The 25497-nt window shown below is 38.8% G+C and overlaps 1 protein-coding gene across 16 annotated transcripts in view; it reads left to right on the forward strand.

The window, feature by feature from the left end:
- MAP7 (microtubule associated protein 7) overlaps positions 1 to 25497 on the forward strand; it is a 212321-nt gene that overhangs the window by 106154 nt on the left and 80670 nt on the right. The gene's annotated exons all lie outside the window — the stretch shown is intronic.

Consider the following 25497-nt stretch of genomic DNA (forward strand, 5'->3'; position numbering starts at 1 on the left):
TTAGCAGCACAGTGTCATATGAAAGTCATTGCTTAAGAAAAGTTTTAGGTGATGACTTTCAGGATAAGTTGATGTTGATACAAGAGGTTTCTTTTCACTTTACCAGGCACTTGACATTATTTTGAAAAAAACACCCACTTATTCAGACAGTCGTTGAGACTTTAAATTTTTCCTTAAGTATTACAGTTTAACATCTATTTTCATAAAGTATAAATATTCAAATAATATTAAAACATTTCCTGTTTAAATTTTAAAAAAATTTATGATACTCTCCATTGTTCTAAAAGTGTTTACAAGAACAGTTAAAGGATAATGCAGTAATATAAATTAGAAATGTTCAAGAAAGAAAAAAGATAAACCAAAAGTTGGAAGATAAAATGGAACAGGAAATAATGCCCTTCCAAAGGCGAGTCCTGTGAGTGGATCACAATCTGTCCCTAAGCTTTCAAACTGCAGTTACGAATGAGAAGCCTTGCCCAGATGTTCAACTCACTTTGCTGAAAGAGAAAGGAAATCAGTTATTTGGAAGAAATACAATTATTCTCAATACTAACACTGAAAAGTAATTTCTCTGTAATGTTTAGATGTGACCTCAGCAATATCCAGGCAAGAGACATAACAACAAGTTTCAGGGGGGATGAGTTTCGTGTTTCTCAGATTAAACTTCCGTAGAGGTTGGTGGTGTTAACACCATGCTACAGATTGTAAAGGATAGACTCATTGCATATAGAACACATTCCAGTGGCTGCTCATGAAGTTGTATAACTTACCCATGGACTTATGATATCAGGGGAGAGAAATTTTATACCCAGAAATGTTTGTGGGGGAGATGTTTTCGTTGAAAATAATTTGGTCGTTACAGTATAAATGCTTAATTTTTTTTTTAGTTTTTGTCCTTGACTGTTATTCTTTGTAGAAATGACTAATAAAACATTGAAAACAGACTGAGCATTCAATGTATACAACACTAAGTTTTTCGAATATGGTGTCTAATGTGCCAAAGTTGGTGATTAGCCTCAAAAGCAGATTATGACATTGTGAAATATATATTTGTTCTTTGTTCCCATTTTCTGGCATGCAACTCCTGAAATCCAAAGTGATGTGTCTTGCTGCATGTGAATGAGATTCCTAGTGGCCAGCAGCCCCTCAGTAGCCTCAGGTTGGAGCTGGTCATAGGAAAGACTAAGGCAGAATTAGAGGATTGGGGCTTTTCAGCCCCACCCCCATCCCCACCTTCCCAACTTCTGGGGAGGAGAGAGGGGATGAAGGTTATCACCAATGGCCAATGATTTAATGAATGATGCCTTAGCAATGAGGCTTCCATAAAAGCTCAGAAGGACTGGGTTGGGGAGCTTCCAGAAAGTTGAACATGTGGAAATTCCTGAATGGTGGTATGTCCGTTCTCCCATGCTGTGCCCTAGCCACCTCTGATGGTGCTCTTCTCCCATGCTGTGCCCTATCCACCTCTGATGATCATCAGTATCCTTTGTAATGTGCTTTATAATGAATCAGTAAATGTGTTTCCCTGAGTTCTGTGAGCTGCACTAGCAAATTAACCGAACGATGAGGAGGGATTGTGGGAACCCCAATTTATAGCAGGTAGTATCAGAATTGAATTGAATTAGAAGATACCCAGCTGGTGTCTGCTGCAGAATTCATTGCTGGTAGGGAAAAATCCCCACACATTTTGGCAACTAGAGGTCACAGTGAGTGTTGTGTGTTGATTGTGTTGTGAGAGTACAGGAGAAACTCAGTTTTTGTTATATCTTTATACAGATTTTACATAGACAATGTTATTCATTATGCAGCTGTTAGTATGACTTAATACAGGGATAGATTTTGGAAAATATAGATGAGTGTGTCTCCTGTATGTCTTCCAGGAATATGGCTTCTTGGAACTGAGCTTTTGCTGGCTATTGAGTGACAACAAGTTCAAGATCTCTCACTCTTTGCAAGTTCATAGAAAACTAATAGGTGGTTGTAAGAGGCTAAAAGTCACCTCTACCTATGTTGGTTCTTAAGTGGGATCTTTGGCTGGTTCTAGGAATCAAATTAACACAAGACAGATTAACAGGAGAAAAGGATGCAGGTTTTATAAATTTTTACACATACATAGGGAGTACAAGAGAGTAAGAATGCAAATAAATGGCCAATGCAGATAGCTTTTGTACTTTTTGGACAAGGAATAATAAATTTGTGAAGAAATGACAGGACAAGGGGATCTGGGCTAGGGACAGTAAATTCTAGAGGTCACTAGGAGATCTATGGTGGGGGTGTGCAAAGCTAGTGGAAGATAAGGGTTTCTTCAGTAAGTTTATCTGTACAGGTTCATTGCAGCAGCAATTTCCAATCTCTGGTGATAAGGGTCATTTTCTCTCCCTACTGGAGGGAAGGCATCCTCAAAGGAATTTTTATGGCCTACCATCTGTAAGAAAGGACAGATCAGAAAGGCCTTTTTGCAACTAGTTTCTCAAGTACTTTCAGCTTGAAATAATAAATATGCCAAATTGGCATAGTGTGGGGTGGATCGTCCTTAACTCCTTCATTGTCAACAGTGGAATCACATGCTTTAACCCACAGTTGAACTCTTTTCATTATATGAAAATGGAGAGACCTAACAAAGATGTCGGCTTGAGCAGTTAGTCTGCACATCTCACCTCTACAGAGTAGAGAGTAGCAGGGTCAAACCTCTTTAAGAATAATTTTAAACTGAGACATTTGCTGAAGTTTTATTCATGAAAGGTCCAAAATTGGAGTTTCAAGTAGCATGATTAATGTAATTTTAGCCTAGGACATTTTTTAAAAAGCTTAAAGCACCCATGGAATACCAAATGCTTTGAACTTTAACACTTCTTTCTGATAATAATTACATAGCAGAGCCATAGTTTAAATTATTAGTTCATATGGTAGGGCCATATTTTTTTAAAAGGGAATATTTGCCTCCCTGTTCTATTGTGGGCTTGTTTACAGCTTATCCAAAAATTGTATCAAATTATAAGGAACAGGTTAAGGAAAACATCACTATTCTGTACCACTGAAAATTATTAAGTGATGCACAAAGAGATGGTTCCTATTGATATTGTCTATGGTCAGTTCCCATCAAATTCTGAAGAAGCATCAATGCCTTGTGTTGAGTTTGTATAATTTAGCTTATAACAAATGCCTCTCCATAGATTGAAAGATAAATATAGCTCCAGAAAATGGTTGAAACAATAGTGTCCAGAAGACTTAACAGCAAAGCAGTGAAGTAGCATAGTGCGGTGGTTCTCAACTTTGGTGTACATCAGATTCAAGTATAATGCTTGTTTCAAAGTGCAAATTCCCAGACCCAACCCTAGAGATTCAAATTTCATACATCTGAGTTGGGGCATAGGAATCTGCTTTTTAAGTAAATACCCAAGGTGTTTCTGATGAAGGCGGCTCTTAGACCTCCATGGCTCCAAAGTTAATTTCTTATGGGCTTTGTGAAATATTGGTTAGGCTTCAAACATTTTTGTTTTTACATACCTTAGAAATTAAATTTTTTAAATACACAATGGACTTAAAAAGTGAGGAAATGTTGACATGGTATAACATGGAATAAAGTCTAATACTATTGTAAGTCGAAACATCGTAAGGCGCAGACTTTCTGTATTAATTTGTGCCCTGTGACAGTGATGCGTCAATACAAACGAGACAGAAACCTTTTCACTTGCATGAAGCAAGGCCCTGCTCCCACAGTATTTCTTGTTTTGCTCTCAAGGGGAGCTTTTACAGGAGCAGTGCATTCTCTCATTTCTTTAGTGACACTTCAGAGGTTTTAGCACCCTTGACAATAAACCACCTAATGTTCAGGATGCATAAGAAGCGTGCCTCATGAAAGCAGAAGAGGGCCAGGCGCGGCAGCTCATGCCTGTAATCTCAGCACTTTGGGAGGCCAAGGCGGGCACATCACTTGAGGTCAGGAGTTCTAAACCAGCCTGGCCAACATGGGGAAGCCCCCCTCCCCCGCCACCAAAAATACAAAAATTAGCTAAGTCTGGTGGTGTGCACTTGTAGTCCCAGCTACTTAGGAGGCTGAGGCAGAAGAATCGCTTGAACCCAGGAGTGGAGGTTGCAGTGAGCCAAGATTGCACCACTGCACTCCAGCCTGAGTGACAGAGCAAGACTCCATCTCAAAAAAAAAAAAAGTAGAAGGGGAATGTATATGAGAAACGAGGTATGAAAGGTTTTAAGAAAGAATCTGGAAACTGATTGCTTTATAACCCTCCATATACACATATTCCCTTAAAGTAAGGTTTTTAACTCCAAGCGTTTGTAAATTTGGATGAGGAAAATAATTTCATCTTTTTTTCCACTAACCTCACCTAGAAACGGAGCATTTTCTTTGATTACAAATGTAAGCAACAAACCTAAAGTAGTATGAGCATCAACAGAAGTCAGGTGTTTTCTTATCACATTACAGTTGTTTCAGATATCTCAAAAGGTGGTTTGAACTGATACTTTGAAATCATGACAGTTATTAGACATGCCCCTAGATTTGACTATTTACTGGGTTAATAAAGGAGCACATATATTTCTCGAGTATACATATTTAAATGTATAAAAATATGCATTAAATTTTTAACTATATTTAAGTATAACCATTTTTAAATATACTTATCTTTAGTATGGTTATATTTTCTTGCTAATGCTGTTTTGATTTATGCATTTAAAAATATTATGCTAAGAAGAGATTCAGCCTGACTTTGCCAGGTGCCAGAGGAGTCCAAAGCACAAAAACTGTTAAAATCCTTTTGTGGAAAGCCCTTGGATACCCTTGGGAGCCTACGGATCCCAGTTTGAAGGCAGCTGGTCTAGGGGACAGCTGAAGCCCATCAACATCTCTTAAACCATTAGTTCAGGAAACCCAGAAAGAACTTTCATGTTTTGCCAAGCAATGAAAAATGTGAACAATCACTTTAGCCCGTGGGAGATGATTCTAGGTTAAATTCTGTGAGTTGGTGGTTCTAAACCAGAGACGTACATCAAAATCCTTTAGGGAGCCATTTAAAAATACACAGCTGAGCCTAATGCCTCAGAATTGCAGCTCAGCAGGTCTGCGAGGGACCTGGACAGCACGGTGTAAAAAGCCCACAGGTGATTTTCATACAAACCCTCAAGAACCACTGTTTTAAACAGAAGGGCTTTGAAACCTTGTTTTATAAGAACTATTTTAAGTATGACTTTTTATTTTTTATTTTATTTTAGTTTATTTTTGAGACAGAGTCTTACTGTGTCACCCAAACTGGAGTGATTGCAGTGGTGCGATCTCAGCTCACTGCAACGTCTGCCTCCTGGGTTCAAGCGATTCTCCTGTCAGCCTCCCCAGTAGCTGGGGTTGTAGGCATGTACCACCACATCCGGCTAATTTTTTGTGTTTTTAGTAGTGATGGGGTTTCACCATGTTGGCCAGGCTGGTCTTAAACTTCTGACCTAAAGTGATCCACCTGCCTCGTCCTTCCAAAGTGCTGAGATTCCAAGCATGAGTCACCATGCCCAGCCTTAAGTACCACTTTTTAAAGGTTTTATGTTTGATCCAAAACTTCATGGAGGAAATTGGGAAGATTTACTTTGTTGTTTGAAATTTGTTATTGTTGTTGTTGTTTTGAGACAGGGTCTTGCTCTGTCACCCAGGCTGGAGTGCAGTGGCACCATCCCAGCTCACTTGTAGCCTCCACCTCCTAGGCTCAAGCGATCTTCCCACCTCAGCCCCCCAAGTAACTGAGACAACAGTCATGTACCACCATGCCCAGCTAATTTTATTTTTTGTAAAGACAGGGTCTCCCTATGTTATCCAGGCTGATCTAAAATTCCTGGGTTCCAGAAATCCTCCCGCCTCAGCCTTCCAAAGTGCTGGGATTACAGGTTGGAGCCACCACACCCTGACCTGTAGTTTGGAATTCGTAACCACTCAAAGCATCTTCTGTCATCGGGTGCCAGGGGAGAGGGGTTCTTGACCATCTCTGGGGACCATGAAACTCTGAAGTTTCACGCCCTGGTCTTCAGCTTAAGGGGCGAATAGCTTTCCTGAGATTTGCAAAGGTATACGTGATCAAAAAAGGGGAAGGAAGAATAGCTATCTATATGCTGAAATAGCAAAATTTAATGGAAAAATGAACGAGAAGATAAAATCATTAGACGTACTAAGGAAACAGTTACTAAAACACCATTCATTTTATGAGAAGTACTGAACTGTAGCTCTAATTATTTGATTTCATGAACATTTTCTGCTCTATGATTTCCTGAATTTGTTTTTTTGCAATGTAAACACAGTACCATAGGTAAATGGAGTTGCATATAAGTGGTTTGGATGGTATATATTAGGGAAAAATGATAAAATATTAAAATATACTGCCTCTTAATTCAAAAGCAAAATTATCTCTCAGACTTTAAGCTTATTTTATGCTGCTGGGTATATATCTGCCAGAAATGAAATCAGCATGTGGAAGAGATCTCTCAACTCCCATGTTTATTATAGCGCTATTCACGACAGCCAAGATATAGAATCAACCGGTATTCATCGACGGATGAATGGATAAAGAAAATGTCATATATATACCCAGTGGAATGGTATTCAATTTAAAAAATAAGAAAATCCTGTCATTTAGGACAACGTGGATGAACCTGGAGGACATTATATTAAATGAAATACACCAGGCACAGAGAGGTGCCGCATGATCTCGTTGTTATGTGGAGTGTAAAAAAGTTGAACTCCTAAGTAGAGAATAGGATAGAGATTACCAAGAGATTGCGGAGAGAGGAAGTTAGGGGAGGTTTGTTTTTTTTTTAAGACCTTAAATATTTTATTTTTAAGATACAATAATTTCATCCTAATACTGGGCTCTCCGGCATTTGAGAGTATTGTGTCCTTGGACCTCCATCCTCTGCTCATTGTCATAATTCTTAGATCTTAATTCTTATTAAAGTTTTATTTTAATCTTCTAAAATTACAAAACAGTAAACATATAATATACAAAATGTATAGTTTCCTCCTTGCAACAAGTGAGAAAAAAATCTTATTTTAACAAAAAGCATTTTTAAGTGAGTAAAGATGCAATTTTTCATTTACAAAAGAAGTTAACAGGTTTTCTTGTTGGGTTTATAAAAAGCTGATGCATATCCTGTTCTTTTTCCCTATGACTGATGGCAGAAATTCTGCTTTTGTTTATGATGCCCTCTCCTTGGCAAGGAGTGCCCCCACCCACATACCTACTCACTCTTTAGGACCAGCTCTGACGTCCCCTATTCCAGGAAGCCTCCCTTACCTGTCTCTGTGTTCCCATAGAGATCTCTATCATGGTACTTACTACATTATGTTTTAATTATGTATTTCTATGTGTGTCTGCCTTTGAAGACTTTAGCCTCAGTATGATTATCTTTGTATTATTAATGTCTGGAATAGTGCCTGCTCATTATATATTGTGCTGAGTGATTATATTCGTAGTCACCTGGCTCACACCTCCCACCACTTTGTCATTGTACTTTTCTGTGACATGCTACAGAATTCTGTTGTGGGTGAACTCACCCAGCAGCACAGGGATGGTGCTTTGACCTTCAAGCTCCTGCTGTAGCCAACCAAGCTAACCTGCCCAATTTGGCCAGCAGCTCATTGTAATAAATTGAGTTCAAATGGAACCCAGCACTATTAAACTAGCCATCAGCCTAAGACTACCCTTCAGAGAAGGAGCAAGACCAGGCATGAAGTAGGCCCCTGAGCCAGCCACTCCCTGTGTAAGTCTGTACTTCAGCTTCTCACCCTCTTTTCACTGCAGTTTTATTGCTGTCTCACCAAGATTTCCTTTCTTCCAGGCCTTTAGTCTTAAAGGAAAAAAAAGGAGTTCCCGATGTTTGCTTAATTATTAACGTAATACTGGCTTAATTCTGAACTAGAAGATCTCAAACTCTTTATGACAGCCCAGTGAATAAAGTGAAGCAAAATGTAGAGGGGTCAGAAAGTGACTGCATTTCAGTTTGTAAGATGAAAAAAGGGGGAAGGGTGGTAGAGCTGACTCATCTGACTAATTCCTAGAATATAGGTGCAGTGGGGCTTTATTCACCTAAGTGCATCCTAGAGATTTTATACATCATGCACACAGTTTTAGGTATTGTCTTAGACCGTTTATGCTGCTAATAACAAAAACTGAGACTAGATAATATAAATAACATAACTTTCTTTTCTTGAGTTCTGGGGTCTGAGAAGTTCAAGATCAAAGTGCTGGCCTTCAGTGTCTGGTGAGGGCCTTCTTACTGCATCCTCATATAGTAAAAGGGGCAAAAAGGACAAGAGGACCTCATGCTGTGTCCTCATGTGCAGAAAAGATGGGCAAAAAAAGGGGCCTAGCTAGTACCCTTGAACCCTTTTTATAAGGGTACTACTCCCAGCCTCATGACTTAATCACCTGAAGGCCCCACCTCTTAGCACTATCACATTGGATCATAGCTTCCAACATACTAATTTTGGCGGATACATACATTCAAACTATAGCAGATATTAACCTATCAATAGTGCAGTTGAACATAAAATGAAGCTCTCACTTCAATGAAACACAAATTAATATGATTTAAAACAGTTGCACATTGTACTTTCTGAACACCTGTATTCTGTAGCCTGAATTTTGGCAGAGAAAGTGGTTGACACATTTGTATCTACTATCAAATTACCATGATAATTGTTTATTGTTCTCTCTTCACTTTATACCTTTTAATTAAACTGGGGGTTGGGGGCAAGGGAGGTGAGAAGAAAGAAGAAAAACACAGTTTTCGTCGCAAGAGGATTTTGTATCATTTTCCCGAAGGTCTTGATTCTAGAAATTCTGCAGTCTTGGAGACCTGTCAGTTTTTCTTTATAACTAACTGTGACTGTATTGTGTATTCATCAATATTATGAGATATTATGAAATAGTAAAACTCACTGTGACTGTATGCATGCTTGCCCACGCATGGCTGAACTTTTACAAAGCAGTGAGGGAAGTTCTCCTAGGGTCAGGACAGGTCATCATGGGCACAAGGCCTCTTATTACTTTCTCTCATCAGAAAAAAACAAGTGAGAGAAAAAAAATGCACCTACACTCAGGCTCCTGAACCCCATCTCAGTTCTTCTCCAGATAGCCCAGCAAGTGAGTTTGTCTAATCCCTTTCTCAGGAATGAGCATGATGAATGAAAACCAAGCAAATTCTGGAGTCAAACCAGGCTAGATTCAGACCCTTTCTGACCACTTCCAATTTCTGCCTCTGTGTTTTCAGTGTTACATGTGGATGCTAATTGCCTGCCTTGCAAGGTGTCTGTAGGAATTAGATGTGATTATGTAAAGCATCTAGCACAATGCCTAATATGATAAATGGTTCTCACAGTTGCTGCTGCTGGTGCTGTTACTGTTACTATGTTTTTTCTCTACAGTAGTTCTGTCTTATTTTCCTTTGAAAGCTGGAGCTGTCTGTGCTTCTCCTATTTTATAGTTATCAGTTGAGGGTTTTCAGTGGCGTTTTGGTATTGTGGAGTTATTTCTTTTACTCTGACAACTTTTCTTAGGGAGTTAATCTGATACTATAACAGAGAGTGTAGATTCTTCGTAGACCTTTCTAGCCAATGTTGAATGAGTATTTGGAAGTAGCACATACATGGACACTACTAATTAGAATATGAAGCATGAATTTAGGTAATCATAAAGGTTTACAATAATCTAAAACCAATTATAAAGATTTATAACCAACATTTCGAACATTGAGTAGTATTAGGATAGTTTTTCTAGCTTTTAAAATCAGCCTAAACTTTTCGGTAAAGTCGAGTTTTGTAAAATGGGTGAAGATTTTAATTTTTTTTCCTAGTGAAATAAGGATTGGCAAACTTTTAAAGCTGGTTTACAATAATTTCCAGATTAATAGAAACTAAAATGTATTGTCAACTGATGTTTCATTGTAGGTGCCTATGAAATGGCTGTGAATTCTGTCTGTATCCCTAAAAATTTAGATGAAACTGTCATTCTTATATGTAATCTTAGCTAAGTGACCTCAGATTGATATAAATCAGATCAATATTGGTATTTTTATAACCCCAGCATAGCTGGTGCCTGTATTGATTATTGTAAGTAGCAGGGAGCTTTGGGGAGCTGCTGATGGAAATGGTGTTAGCTGTACCCTGGGGAAAGAATTATGCAACACAGTGATAAGTCAGCTAACGAAATTCATAGCAACAAATCTGTTTGGCTTCTAGGCATCTCTTTGAAGTGGGCCAAGGGCTTGGGGATGGAGGTAGGAAACCTGCATTGGTTCCTGCTGGGGCTTCTGCCAACTCTGATGGAAGAGCATTCTGGGCTGTCTGAGATAGAATTGCTTCTCTAGCACCTTCACTGGATATGAAATAAAGGAGTGACGCTAAAGGGTGGAAGAACGCTTCCTGGCCACCTTCATGCCTGCTTCAAAGCCAGGGTCAGGGGGCTGTGATACCAGGGAGTGCTGAGAAGGGCAGAAAGCTGAAGCTGCTCCTTCCTCTGATAGAAGAGGCAATGCAAAACTGGTGAAGGTGGCTGATGATGTCCGCAGGGGCAGACAGCACTGACTCCTGCTTTGTGGACTCTGCACAGATGCTATCTTGGAACTCAGACTGCTAGCAACTTTCACATTTGTATCACTTTTAATGTGGTCACACTTTTAATTTGACCACTCTGCAGGCCAGTGTTCATGTATTACTTTAGTGTGACTTTTCTTATGATCAAAATCTTCTAAAATCAATTTGGTGAGCTATAGAAAGAGAAGGTAAATTTTCCTTGTGTGAAATACAACTCTCAGTAATAAGACTGGTATTAGCTATTCTTTGAATCTTATCTCCTGTTCTTCAGGGATGGCTTTGAGGTTTAATAAATGCTTGTCCATAGTGATTTCAGATGATTTTTAAGAAGTCATCTTTTAGGATGGATGTGGTAGCTCACACCTGTAATCCTAGTGCTTTGGGAGGCCAAGGTGGGTGGATGGCTTGAAGCCAAGAGTTCAAGACCAGACTGGGCAACAAAGCCAGACTCTATCTCTACAAAAAATAAAAATATCAATTTGATGTTGTGGCATGCGCCTGTAGTCCCAGCTACTTGGGAGGCTGAGGGAGGAGGATCGCTTGAGTCCAGGAGTTCGAGGCTGCAGTGAGCTTATGATCACATCACTGCACTCCAGCCTGGGTAACAGAGGGAGACCCTGTCTTTAAAAAAAAAAAAAAATCATATTTTAGAAATATTTTTAAAATGGAATTTTTTTCAGGCATAAGTAGTTACCTTATTTTTGCTGACAAATATTTGTTACAAAGTCAAGTTTTGCCTGCCAGAAAATCTTGCCTAAGGAAAATTGAATAGTTTATCCGAAAGTATTAATTGAGGAACACAGGTGTGATTATTTCTAAGACATTTTAAAAATTAAATGGTTAACCACACATATTAAATGAATTCCTTTCCCAACTAGCTCTAAAATATGATTACCTATGACCCTTTCCTTATGCCTATTTGCCATACTTTTATAGTATTTGTTTTTTAAAATAATAATTCTTAGTAATAAATGGGTTATGTTCCAGAAGTTCATATATGAATTAGCTGTTTGAAAGCTGGCACACATTTGCACATTATAAAAATATTGCATTTGTAACTGATAACCCACAAAAGCCTATTTAACCTGTTAGATAGTAATGTTATTATAAAATCCCTATAAAAAATGTGTATATAGTTATTCACTCAATTTGTATTAAACATCTATTCTACTTTAATCATACAATGATGTACCTTCAAATTGCTCAGATTCTACTATTTGTAAAGCAGGTTTTCTCACTTCCTCAAATTCTTCTTCCTACCCTGCCCTCACCCAACTATAATTTTTCTCCTTCTTTCATCTACTTGGAAACCAAACTCAGTATCAAAACCTCTCCCTCCCTAACTTACTATTTACAGAAAGCACACGGCCTTTTGAAATTTTTCTAAGGTTTTCCACTTCTGTAAAATAAAGGACATAAGATAACAGAAAAAGTGTCATGAAGTTGAGGGCATATGCAGCATTTGTAAACTAAAAAGAAAACATATTGCCATGTCACTTCCTTAGAATACTCCTAATGCATCTAGGAAAAGTGGCTGTTTGAGGGGGCACTCAAAGACTGAAATGAGATCTGTTCACATTTGGTTAGAAAGCTCAGACAGTTCTTTAGACATCTTCCTTTCTGATAATGATTCCCCTACGATTCTGAAAACAGGACTGGTTATCTAGGAGCAGGTGTTTGGATAAAGAAGAGAGTGGGGAGATAGGTCAGGTCTGTGACAGCCCTTTGTCCCCTGGGACGCAAGGAGAGTAGCTGGTTCCTCCCAACCTCCACTTAGTAATGGTTGGCTTCTTTTCTCCTTCTTCTAGAAGGTATGCATATGGTTTACCCATTCAATCTCTCTCAACCTCCTTCTGGCTTCTCCTACTGTTGTAGGCACCAACCCCCAAGTGGATGTTGTGAAGTACAAAATGGTCACATAAAATGCATTCTAAAAGTATTTAGAAGAAAAGAGCCCATTCGTCAGCTTAGTGTTAGCTGAGCTCTTCATGACCCCCAAAGGGCCTGTAGCTTAGGCAGATTTAGAATTTGTAATCGGATTCTCTTGTTTGAAATGGATGTGGCATTCTTTAAATGAAAGTACTTACTGGACAGCAAGCGTGTAAATTGCAGTCTGTGGACTCTGCAGCCATGAGTGCTCCTTGAAGGGCTGCTCAGTCAGCCTTTCCTTCCAACCGGCTGCTCAGTCAGCCTTTCCTTCCAACCTGCTACTGTTTGCCAGGTTGTGGCGCCTGCCACATAGCACACTTTGTGCCTTTGAGAGTTGGCAGAGCTTGTAAAACCATTCTTTTGTTTTGGTGTTTTTCAGATTGGGATCCTTTCCATTGGTTTGTTTTGTTTTTGTTTTGTTACTACATTTAGATATTCAATAGGTTCCAGAATTTGAGATCTCTTATTTGGGGACGTATTGATGTGGCAAATTAGAGATTGAACAGCTCAAAAAAAATTCCTCGTCTAGTAGAAAGATGATTTAAAAAAATAAAAGGAACATGTTTTAAATCTCCATTTTCTTTCCCACATGAGGCCAGAGGAATGCTTTGTGATTTAAATCCCTTTTTCCTGGCCTGATATTGAGTCTCTGCTTGCTACGCTAAGCATACCAAAGCCCTTGCTTGGCCCTATTTCTTTGTTCTCCAGGATGATAGCCTTAATTACTTAATAGATTCAATTTATTTTCAGACCACAAGTTACCTGAGAAAGTCACTAGAAGTTTGAGTTCTTTTTTTTTTTTTTTTTTTTTGAGATGGAGACTCACTCTGTTGTCCAGGCTGGAGTGCAGTGGTGCGATCTCGTCTCACTGCAACCTCCGCCTCCTGGGTTCAAGCGGTTCCCCTGCCTCCGCCTCTCGAGTAGCTGGGATTACAGGTGCCCGCCACCACGCCCGGCTAATGTTTGTATTTTTTAGTAGAGACGGGGTTTCACCATGTTGGCCAGGCTAGTCTTGAACTCCTGAGCTGAAGCAATCCGCCTGCCTTGGCACCCCAAAGTGCTGTGGTTACAGGTGTGAGCCACTGTGCCTGGCCGGTTGATGAGTTCTCATGTAGCGTCTGTGCAGATTTCACAAGGTGGGAGTCAGTGTCATCTGTCCTTGCAGACATCATCAGCTGCCTTTTCCAGTTTTTCATTGCCTCTTGTATCAGAGAAGGAGCAGCTTCAGCTTTCAGCTCTGGCACAATAGCTTCCTGATTCTGGCTCTGAAGTGGGCATGGAGTTGGCCAGGAAGTGTTCTTCCACCCTTTCGCTCCACTACTTTATTGCCTATCCAGAGAAGGTGCTAGAGAAGGAATTCAATTTCAGCAGCCCACGATGCTCTCCCATCAGAGTTGGCAGAAGCCAGAGCCTGGAACCCATGCAGGTTAGGCTTGCAAAACTAAGAGGGGTAGAAATGGTAAATGTATCTATATGGAACAAACCTTGCTTTTAAGCCTCTGATTCAATCCAAATAGTGTGACTTCTTGAAGGTTTCATTCCTACTTTTGTTCACTGTTACGCTGTGTACCAGGAAAGCAAAGCCTCCTTGGAATTTTCCTTGTGGTTATTTCCTTGGAAGTGGCTGCCTTTTCCAGTTGAGTTCAGACTGGCAGAAGCAGAGAGTGCAAGAGATTAAGTTACCAACTCTGGGAGCAAGGGATCAGGTGTAGATGCTGACAGAAGAAGGTAAATAATACTCAATCAGGACTGTGGTCTCACACATCAGTGAAGATTTAATAGAACACTTATGAGAAGATGAATCTAGAATATCTAATTCCTATAGCCACATATTGAAAATGATGAAATTAGTTGCAATTAAAGGAAGAACTTGAAAAGCAGGCTAAAATAGGTTACTAAATGAGAAAAGAAAGGGGCAGAAGAGTAAATTGTTCTGAATAAATGGAAAGCAAATATATATATTTATACATAGAATTTTTTTTTTCAGAAAGGAAGAGGGAAAAGGCTTTTGCCTTTCACTTTATAGCTTTTTGTACTTTTTTGAATTTCCTAATTATATAATAGACATTTCTTTCTTAAAGCCAGGCACAGTGGTTCACACTTATAATCCTAGCCACTGAGGAGGCTGAGGTGGGAGGATTACTTGAGGCCAGAAGTTTGAGACCAGGCTGAGCAATATAGTGAGACCCTATCTGTTAAATAAATAAAGAACACTTCCTTTCTAAGATAAAAAGAATAAGTAGGCTATCTGGGTCATAGAATTATGGGCCTTTTAGATGTTATTTTCATGTTCTTTCTGTAGTATAGAAAAGCTAACAAATAAAAGTAAAATTAGGCTAAATCAATAGATAAATTTACTTTCTTTTTATAAGCAAATGTGCCTTTGATACCTATCGTGTATTAAAGGTTTCTTTGTAGAAGAGTTGATAGAGAAGGGAACTTAACCCGTGTGTAACCAACCTGTGAGTTGCACTTCATATAGGACCTTAGAATACTAAGTATTTGAGAAGAATTGTGGCTCAGGAATTGTCAGGAGCTATTTGAGGTTAGCGCGTTTCATCGGGGAACCCTTCACATTCTTTTTAGGATTCCACTGGCTTCTAAGGTGTTTGAATTCCTATGGAACTGATTTCTATTACAAATGTTATTAAAACTTGATGTGGTATGTTTCACTCCTTTTTTCTCCTGATATTGCTCCTCCCACTATTTTCAAATCTAAAGCTGCTCTGCTTTAATATAATGAACCAGGACTGCTTGGCTTTCTGACTTTTGGAACGGATTAGACTATGTAGGATTCATGATGGGCCAAATAAAAGAGTTACTGAATAAGAAATAAGACATTTGGAAGGCTAAGATGCGTGGACTTTATTCTGTAGCCAGAAGGATCTCTGTATCAGTTTGGGGATTTTTTTTTTTTTTAATTTATGATTACAGAATTTCTTAATGATGTTAACAAATGGGGGATTTTGTTTTCTCTAACCTATTGGGAACATAGAAGTGAAGAGTTGCTGGTACTAGACCAGCAACTTAAAGATGTCAGGGCCTGAGTCTCTGTTCCCTTGGCCTTTCCCTCCTGATAGCCTCATGGTTTCCAGATAGATGCTCTGCCTTAAGCATCATATCGGCATTCAAAGCAGGAAGAAAAGGAGGGGTGAAGAGCAAACAGTTCACACACCAGAGTCTGCTGTGCCTTAAGGATCATTCCCACAAACGACACCTAACAACTTCAGTCTTCAATGTTTTGGCCAGATCTGTGTCCAGTGGCCAATCAGGGTTCTGTTAGAAAAGAACCATCAAGGCGGGGCATAGTGGCTCATGCCTGTAATTCCATCACTTTGGGAGTCTGAGGTCAAGGATCACTTGGGGTTAGGAGTTCAAGACCAGCCTGACTGACCAACATGGTGAAACCCCGTCTCTACTAAAAATTCAAAAAGTAGTCAGGCATGGTGGCACGTGCCTGTAGTCCCAGCTACTCAGGAGGCTGAGGTGGGAGAATCGCTTGAACTCAGGAGGCAGAGGCTACAGTAAATCAAGATCACACCACTGCACTCCAGCCTGGGTAACGTAGCAAGACTCCGTCTCAAAAAATAAATAAATAAATAAGTAAAGCATCAAAGAGTTGATATTTATTGGGTAACCAGCATGGAATGGAATGATATAGCCCCTTCCCTATGCAAACTTGCAGTATGCATTTCCAAGAGAGAAATGTTACATCAAGTATTCCTCATTGTGTTTTGGTTTTGTTTTATTTTACTGTAGAGCACATTTTTTGTTTTGCCTCTCATGGGACTCAGTTTTTAGAAATTTTGGAAGCATACATTCTGAAAATGATACAAGATAGAATGAAATCAAATGCTAAATACCGTGGGACAGATTGCATGGGAGTGCAGTATAAGTCAGAGAAAGAAATGTGATGGTGGTAGGAATAGCTTAAAAGATTCACGGGAAAGGGACTTGAGTTGGACTATGATGGATTGAGTTGGACTGGAAATGGATTGAATTCTACATGTTACTACATGGTGTATACACGTCATTATACACTTATGAAAACCAGTAGAAAGTGCATCGCCACGAGTGGCCCCTCATGTAAACTATGGACCTTGGGTGATGATGGCGTGTTGGTGTCAGCTCATCAATGGTAACCAATGGACCACTCTGGTGTGGGATGTTGATGGTGGGATAGGCATGGGGGCGGGGCTGCAACAGCATATGAAACTCTGTACTTTCTGCTCAATTGTGCTGTAAGCCTAAAACTGCTCTAAGAAAGAAAAAGAGATTAGATGTAAATAGTTGCAAAGATGGTGAGGCTGGTGTTCTAGTGAGGGAAAAAAGAACACAGTCACAGATACAGAAATGACTGTAGCACAGGACAGCATGGGGAGAATGAGCTGGCCCATAATTTTAGACAAGCTTTCAGTTAAATATTCAGTGGTTACGTGAAATGAGTTGGAATAAGCGTTCAGAACCTACCATATCATTCCTATTAAATTTTACAAAGTTTACATAAGAAATGTAAAATATTTTAATATTTTCTACAGAGGAGAAATGATTAACTTTTGATATTTGACAGCAGTGTATATGTGTATTTATTTCACTGATTGAACTCAGTTGACTAATAGGATTAAAATTACATGCAAATTTATTTACAAAACTGATATTTAAAACTGAGTCCCCTGTTTAGAACTATTTTTAAGTATTGTACATTTTCTGCTTAGATAACTGTACTTTGTAAGTATGAAAGCTTTTCTATTTTATGGCCAATAGTAATCATTTTGTAAAATACTGGCATTAGCCATTTTAGTTTTTCTTAAAGTAAATCATTTATCCTATTAAAGTAAAAACACCCTCTTTTCAGTTCGTTATTTTAATTAAGCAAAGTGTAATAAAGTTGAGTTCTAATTATTTTTCTTTTCCACATTATTTAAATAGTTTCTTCTAATTACACATTGATTTTAATTGAACTGGGTCTAATTTGATAAGCTCCGTTTCCAGCTGTTAAAATATAGATGGGTAGCTACAATTTCTGATTTACCATTTCTCCATGTGACTGGAAAACTTTAATATGGTTAGACTTTGCCCTCCTTTTGTGTACTTTGCCCTGTGCTTTGCTTAGTCGTAAACATTATTCATGTTGTGGGGCAGGGATAATGCTTGTAGAGTAGCTAGCATTGTGACTGGTGGTAAGTCACCAGCGGAGATGAAAAGACTTGCCTTTTAATCTGATTTATATTAATGCAAGGGGAAAATACATCATTTTCTATTCTATTTTTAGTGTTGCCATCTGGCTGAAGGAAGGTTTTTGTTTTATTTATTTACTTATTTTTTAGATAAAAGCCTTTTTGGTTGAATTTAAAGTATGTAATGTTTATTCCTGTCAGCACAATGTTTCAGAAAGCATTTGTGATGTGCATTGAGGAGCTGCTTTTAGTGGTAAATGAAAGAGCTTAGTAGGTGATTCCCCCCAGTTCCCACAAGATATATGAACATGTGCTTTTCTGAAATATCCTTTTCCTCGTGTTTAGCTAGGGTGGATAATTCTTTGGCTACATAAGAAACAGATTATCAAAATAAATTTATTAATTGCTTTGGGAAAGGGTTGGGGTTTACAAATTTCCCAAAGTTGAGATGCTTGTCTGATGTTATCAGTAGAGGCTGTAATGTTCACATGCTTTCTTTCCTTCATGCGGTATAAGCAATAACAGCTTGAGTGTCCCTTATCTGAAATGTTTGGAAATGGAAGGGTTTCAGATTTCAGGTTTTTGGATTAGTGATGCTCGACCTGTATTCTGTTGTGTTTGTAGAGTGTCACTCTAATTCCTGAGATTCTCACTGTAGGTGAGACTGGTCGCTCCTTTCTATGAAGCGGGGTCAAAACATCCATTTGATTTTGAGTCTTGCCTAATATAATGTTGAAGTCATCCTAGAATAACATCAGATTTTTTTTCTCTTCTGATGTGAAGTGTTTAGCACACTGCCCAGCACATATGTGACACTGAACAAATGCTTGATGAAGGATGCAAGAGAGGAATGGATGTGTGCCTTCTGGAACACTGTGGCAAAAGTCGAGAAAGAAAAAGTATTAAAAAAGTATGAATGATAAGATGATTAGTAAAAAGAAAAAGAATACATTTTCTTATTTTTTGATGACTGCTAAGATTGTAGAGAAAGGGTGACAAAAAGAGTTGTCAGATCAAGGTCACATCTACTTCACATCAGAAGAGAAAATATATCTCATGTTATTCTGGAGATTGTAAGGCTGAAGGGCATGGCCCCTGCCCTCAGGTTGTTCTGGTCAAGTGGAAAATTACCATAGATCTGTACCTGGCCAGATATCAATGACTGAATGCTGATGTTCCATTTATTTGGAGACTGTTTAAGCTCAGAATATGATGACTATGAGTAGACATCAGCTCCTTGGAGGAAAATGGCCCAGTCCTATCCCTTAGGAATATTTTGGTAACCTATTTTGATAGAATTTTCTTTTGCTGTTTTATATATGATATTAATATCTTTTTTATTTCAGAGAAAGTTGATTGCGTCACTATTTGTTTATTTTTTTTTTTTTTTTTTTTTTGAGACGGAGTCTCTCTCTGTCACCCAGGGTGTAGTGCAGTGGCACAATCTCAGATCACTGCAATCTCCACTACCCAGGTTCAAGCGATTCTCCTGCCTCAGCCTCCCTAGTAGCTGGGATTAATTACAGGCGTGCACCACCATGTCTGGCTAATTGTTTTGTATTTAGTAGAGACGAGGTTTCACCATATTGGCCAGGCTGGTCTCAAACTCCTGACCTCAGGTGATCTGCCCACCTCAGCCTCCCAAAGTGCTGGGATTATAGGTGTGAGCCACCACGCCCAGCCTATGTCAGTATTTTTTATCATCTCATGTATAGACCTTGACAGTTCAATCCAACTGCCTCAACTTCTCTTTGGAAGTGGTTCGATATAAATTATTAACAAAGACCTACATGTCTCTGTTCCATTCTTCATGTCTTAGTGTCAGTTACAGAAATAAGGAGAGATACCTGTGGTAGATTCTGTCCCCATGTGTCATATAACTATACACCCTGTTGGACTGTATTTATAAAGTCAGTGTCTTTTGTTGGGTTTGTACTCTCTTTATTGAACAAATGTATTTCCTTTTGGTTTAATATCATTTTCTATCATGGTCATACATCTTAAGGTTTTTTCCCTTATGAAGAGATGGAGAACTCAGAAAGTGACTTTCAGTCACTGTCATTGCTGAATGAGCTACTCCAAACTGTAAAGCCTCCACACTCTTACCATGCTCTAATGAAGTCTACCATAGCCACCAAATCTTAACTTTGTGTTCTGTATAGATATGTGAAATGCAAGAAAAATATCTTAATTGAATTGTTTCTGTCAGCAGAATAGGGAGAGTGCTGTGTATAACTCAAATATGTATCATTATCAGATGGTCCTATTTAGTTGCGTATGTTTTGGCAACAAGAATTGAGCAATAGAGTGAATAAATGGTTCATTGTTGTTATTTCTGTTTCAAAATGTCAGATTAAATGTGGTTAGATGTTGCACCATACCATGAAATGGGTTTATTGTGTATAGAAGAGCAAATGAGACTCTGCACTATTTTTGACATTTACAGTTACTTAAATTGCCATGACACGATACCTGTAGGCATGCCCCATGAAGCAGCTGCTTCCCCATTAAGTGATGGTCTACAAAAGATTAATAGCACCAATCAATTTCCCATATTTTATCTTCTTCACCTCCCTGCAAAATGACCTTCAAAAATATGCCCCACCTATTTCCCAACAGGCCCATTTCCTTATCTGGCCTGCCGGCCACTCGTCCTCCCAGGAGTTTGTGGCTGGAGTTCCATTTCTGGTGGAGGGTCCCTATATGGTGCTACATGAGCTGTCCTTGGCTTCTTCTAGGGTGACCACACTGACTCTACTCTTCCCCTACTTCTTGTTTCTTCAAGGACAGCCCTAAGTTTCACCATATTCATTCATGTCACTTTTTACCATGTAATGGTCAAATAGTTATCTCTTGGTATGTGATATGGGTAAGTGGAAGAACCTGACTAGTTACTAAACTATATAGAAGGCAGAGTTCTTAGGATGTCTGTTTTTAGTCTGATTTCCTTTTATTGTTTTCTTTAAGATGAGATCCTTTTTAAATTCATTTCCAGCAGACTTGTTAGACTTCACTGTTCATTTACACAGAATCCACTGAAGCTAAAGTAGTTCACAGCTGGAAGTTCCATGTGGTATATACTTCAGTGACTTTCCATTGCCTTCACGAAAAAGTCCACACTCTCAGAATTCAAAGAGACATTGACCTTAGCCTGTTTCTCTTGCCATATCTTCGACTGCCTCCCTTCCTAAACCTGCTGTTCTGACTAGACAGTACCAATTATCTCTCCTGTCCCTTTGCCTTGGTAGTTTTGCTCATGCTCCACCCTGGTAAGGGAATTTCTTCACATTACTCTTCACTTATCTGGATGCTTTCTGGTCTGCAAGCTCTTTGCCCAGGGACTACTGTCCCTTGTGGCTCCTTCTCCCACTCCGAATTCTTGTAACACTATCTGTATCATTTGTTTGGTTATTAAACCTCTGTGGGTTTATGGATTTTTTAGAAAATTGAATCGATCCATTGTTGCAATTTCATGTATGTGCCCACTGTCTCTCCTCCAAAGGATGGTAAGCATCTTGAAAGCAGATGCTATGTCATATGACCTTTGTATTCTCACTGTGTAGCACAGTGTCTGGTCTATGGGGGTATTTTTAAATGTTGAAAAAATTACTTAATTAATGAAAATGACTTAACATTTCTGAGCCTGGTGGTTCTGTTGATAGTGACAAAGAGACTGACATTAGGGGATTGGCTTTTTTGTGAGGACGTTCAAGTGATAGCAGAGATACATGAGCAGATATTCCCTAGACGTTGACGACGAGAACTTTGTTGAGAGCACATATTTATAAATGCATACTCGACAGTGATTGATGTACAGATAGTATTTCAGGACATAATGGGAAATGATTTTTGAAGAAAGGAGATAGTGTTGGAGGAATTGAAAGTTCCAGAATACAGTGTAACCTAGAAACATAGGACAAGAAAAGGAAAAAGAAGTGGTAGAAGGAGATAATTACACACCTAATAATATTTCTTCCAGCATCGAGCTCAAGATGTCCCATAGAGTAGTGTACTCTTTGAATAAATACAAGTAGGAAGAAAACTGAGGTAGTGTGGGAAATGAAATCCAGATTTGTCTGATGCTAACTCCCATGAGCTTTGATCATTGCTACCCAACTTCACTTGTAATTGTGAGGAATTTAACCTAAGGAGAAATTCTCTATTATGTGGAATAATCAGGAAAGTCATTAGGAGTGATGCTGTTGCTTTATTTCCTTCTTGTTCTAATGCAAATTTTATAAATCACATTGAATAAAACACTTCATACCTATGATTAGAGTGTTACAAACAAACCTGGAAATGAAATCCAGGTTTGCCTGATGCTAACTCCCTTGAGCTTTGACCACTGCTACCCAACTTCACTTATAATTATGAGGATTTTAAACCGAGGAGAAATTCTCTATTACATGGAATAATCAGGAAAGTCATTAGGAGTGATGCTGTTGCTTTATTTCCTTCTTGTTCTAATGCAAATTTTATAAATCACATTGGATAAAGCACTTCATACCTATGATTCGAGTGTTACAATACTCCTGGCAGGTATATTCGAATAAATAAATTTAAAGAATAAATATATATAAATAAATACAAAATAATAAGAACAGCAATCTCAGGCCTGATATGGTAACTCTTTTCTATACAGATTTATTTAAACTATTAGATTGAAACATTAAAAATTGTTAAATTTTAACCATTTTTCACTACATAAAAGGCTATTTCATGTGGTTCAACCTCTAGTTCTGTGTTCTAGGTCACTCCCCCAAAGCTGTGTCCTCACAAGTATATGTCCGCAGAGGGGCTGTATGCCCACAAACTCCAATTGAAGACTGTAGCAGAAAAGCATGTATGCAGTAGTTCCTCCTTCTCCATGATTTTGTTTTTTGAGGTTTCAGTTACGGTCAGTTGTAGTCCAAAAATATTAAATGGAAAATTTCAGAAAAAAAAATTCATAAATTTTATGCTCTTCTGAGTAGTGTGATGAAATCTCGTGCCCTCCCGCTCTGTCCAGCCTGAGATGTGAATCATTCCTTTGTCCAGTGGATGCACACTGTAGTTGCTGCCCACCTGTCAATCACATAGGAGCTGTCTCTGTAGATCCAAAAAACATAGCGTATATAGGGTTCAGTACTACCCACAAATTCAGGCATCCACGGGGGGTCTTGGGAACCTAGTAGTCCCCCATGGATAAGGGACTATACAGAGCTGGATACTGAGTTTAAGCTTTTGCTGTATCACAGCCCACACTGCAGATTTTATTAAAAAGAGTGACTGAAATACATTATCCTTGTGGATGTCAAGTCCCCATATTATTCAGTGAGATTTAAACAGGATGATGCAAAGGTTATAGTCAGAAGTGTCTCAGAGCAAGTGTTTTGACTAAATTGACAGGTCATTTGTTGGACCAATTATTTTCAGCAGTTGAGAGAGGACTGTATTGGACCATACAGCCAGAAGTAGAAACAAAGCCGTGAGAACACCAAGGCCTTTATGGGAAGATGTTGGAATGAATCAGCGAGTGGTAGAGGATGTGGATTGCAAGGTACACATTGCAGCACTTACTGGAGCTACAGAATTTTCACCAGATGAAGGCTCCAAATGTCTGATGCCTCTATATTTTGTTGCGGAGTATGTCGGAAAGAGAGTCCCAGACCACCAGGGTGCTTGTCTGTATCCTTCCTCTTGTCTTTACCTCAACACTCACATGTGACACTAATGGAATACAGCTTTCAAGCTAGCAGGATGGTCAATAAAGATTACATAAGGCTAGCAAAGACTTACTGAGCATCATAGTATATGGCTTAATTTTCTTTCTTTTTTTTTAAATGAAAGAAGAGAGATTCAAATAAATAATACTGGAAAGTCACCTGAATCATTTTAATTTTTTTCATGAGAACCTTTATAAGGGTATATACAATCCTATCTTCTTGTTAATGAGGATTTTCAGGTTTTTAAATTTTGGAAATCAGAAAATGAATAAATTCCTCTTGTCATTGTGTTCTTAAGTAGTGAAATCCCCTGCACTTTGTTTAAAAAACAAAAAACTCCCTGTTTTATTTTCCCAATGTTATTGAGGGTTTTTTTTTAAGGCTCAGATTTACTTAATATAATGAAAGGCATCAAATCTTAGAAAACTGTCATCTCCCCCAAACCCTGAACCAGGAAGACTAATTACCTCTTCCCAAACCAGGCCATACTCTAAAAATTATATCAATAAGTTCACCCTACCTAAGAGCCCCAGGAGGTATGACTGTGGCTGAGCTGAAAACTTCTGGAGCCAGCTGCTGACCCAGACTTTTCTGCCACATTAGTCACTTGCCCCCAGGACCCCGTCACCAAGTTAACATGGGTTTGCTTTCTCTCAAATCCCTGAGGAACCAGAAGCCCAGTTTCCTGAAGATAGCTAAAAATACTTTCTACCATTTGTCGTGCCTTGCTGTGGGCCAGGCAATGATCTACCTTTCTGTACATTATCTCATTTAATTTTTACAGCTCTGAAAGTAGATGTTTTTCCCCTTTACAGATGGGGAAATTAAGACTTAGAGATGTTAAGCAACATGCTGAGGATTCATCTGGTAAATGGCAGAACCAGGTTTGCTGACTCCAAAACACACTCAAACCTGCATGGATGCTATGAGAATGGGATGCCCAGGACTCCACAGAAAAGCATAGAAGCTGGGAGAAAGGGCCTTGAATACTTGTTAAACACCTCCTATGTGCCAAGGCTTTTGGTAGATTTTTAACACATATCTTCTCAGATAATCCTTTCAACAGTTCTGTGAGTTAGGCAGTATTATTACCCCATGTGACCTACTTAGAGAGGCCAAATAACTTCCTGGCCACTCACCTGGTTACGTACCAAGTCTCATATTTGAACCCAGGTCTGTCTGTGTCTTTTGCTGTTACAGTGTTCACCAAAGAAGTTTTTGAAGAAATACAGACTCTTAAACCATAGCAGAAGAAAAAGAGTGATATGAAAGCAGAGAGATGGCCTGAAAACTTTAGAAATACATCCAACCTAACGAGTTAGGAATTAGCAATATGTAATCTTAGACCAAACAGCCTGACAATTTTCAGAAATTATTTTTAGTTTTCAAAATTTAGCCTATTGTTACTAATCCAAAAGGCTTACTGGAAAATAACATAACATAAAATAAAATTAACCTATCAATTTCATATGAGCATAGAAAAATTTTAAGATGGATTTTACATTTGTCTCGTGGTCAGTATGACTCAGAAGGTCTTCTGAGGTGGAAATGAATTCCTGACATCCAGACGATAATGAAGTGGGCAGATAGACGTCTGATGTTCACCTAGAGTGGATCCAATAAAAGTTAGATATAGATAAATTAGAGTTCAAGTAACCAGAACTCCTGTTCAATTGAATTTTTTTTTAATTTGAATTTCAGCATAATAAAGCAAACTACAGCCTCCCTCGAGCACCCCACCCCCAAAAGCGTTTATCAGGCTTATTCAGAAAAGTGACTTGTACTGAACATATGTTGAAGTCTTTTCAATCTCCATGGTCTGCTGTTACATAATATTCAGTTAGGGTTGATGTTTGTTGTCAGGACCTGGGGCTACTGCAGAGACTCAGTAACCCCAAAGAAAGATTAAATGATGTTGAATATACCAAAGCAGAAAGAAATTAATACATTTGAAATATATTCTAAGCCAATGGTGCTTTGTAAGAACTCAGATCCAAGACTTTAGACTGCGGTCGTCCTTCCACATGGTTGCTTTATGTGTAAACTGGTACAGCTGTGGGAAAGGCCCTTCATGGCCCCTTGAACATGCCACTTCTATAAG

The sequence above is a fragment of the Papio anubis genome, chromosome 6 (assembly GCF_008728515.1).
Source record: "Papio anubis isolate 15944 chromosome 6, Panubis1.0, whole genome shotgun sequence".
Lineage (NCBI taxonomy): Eukaryota > Metazoa > Chordata > Mammalia > Primates > Cercopithecidae > Papio > Papio anubis.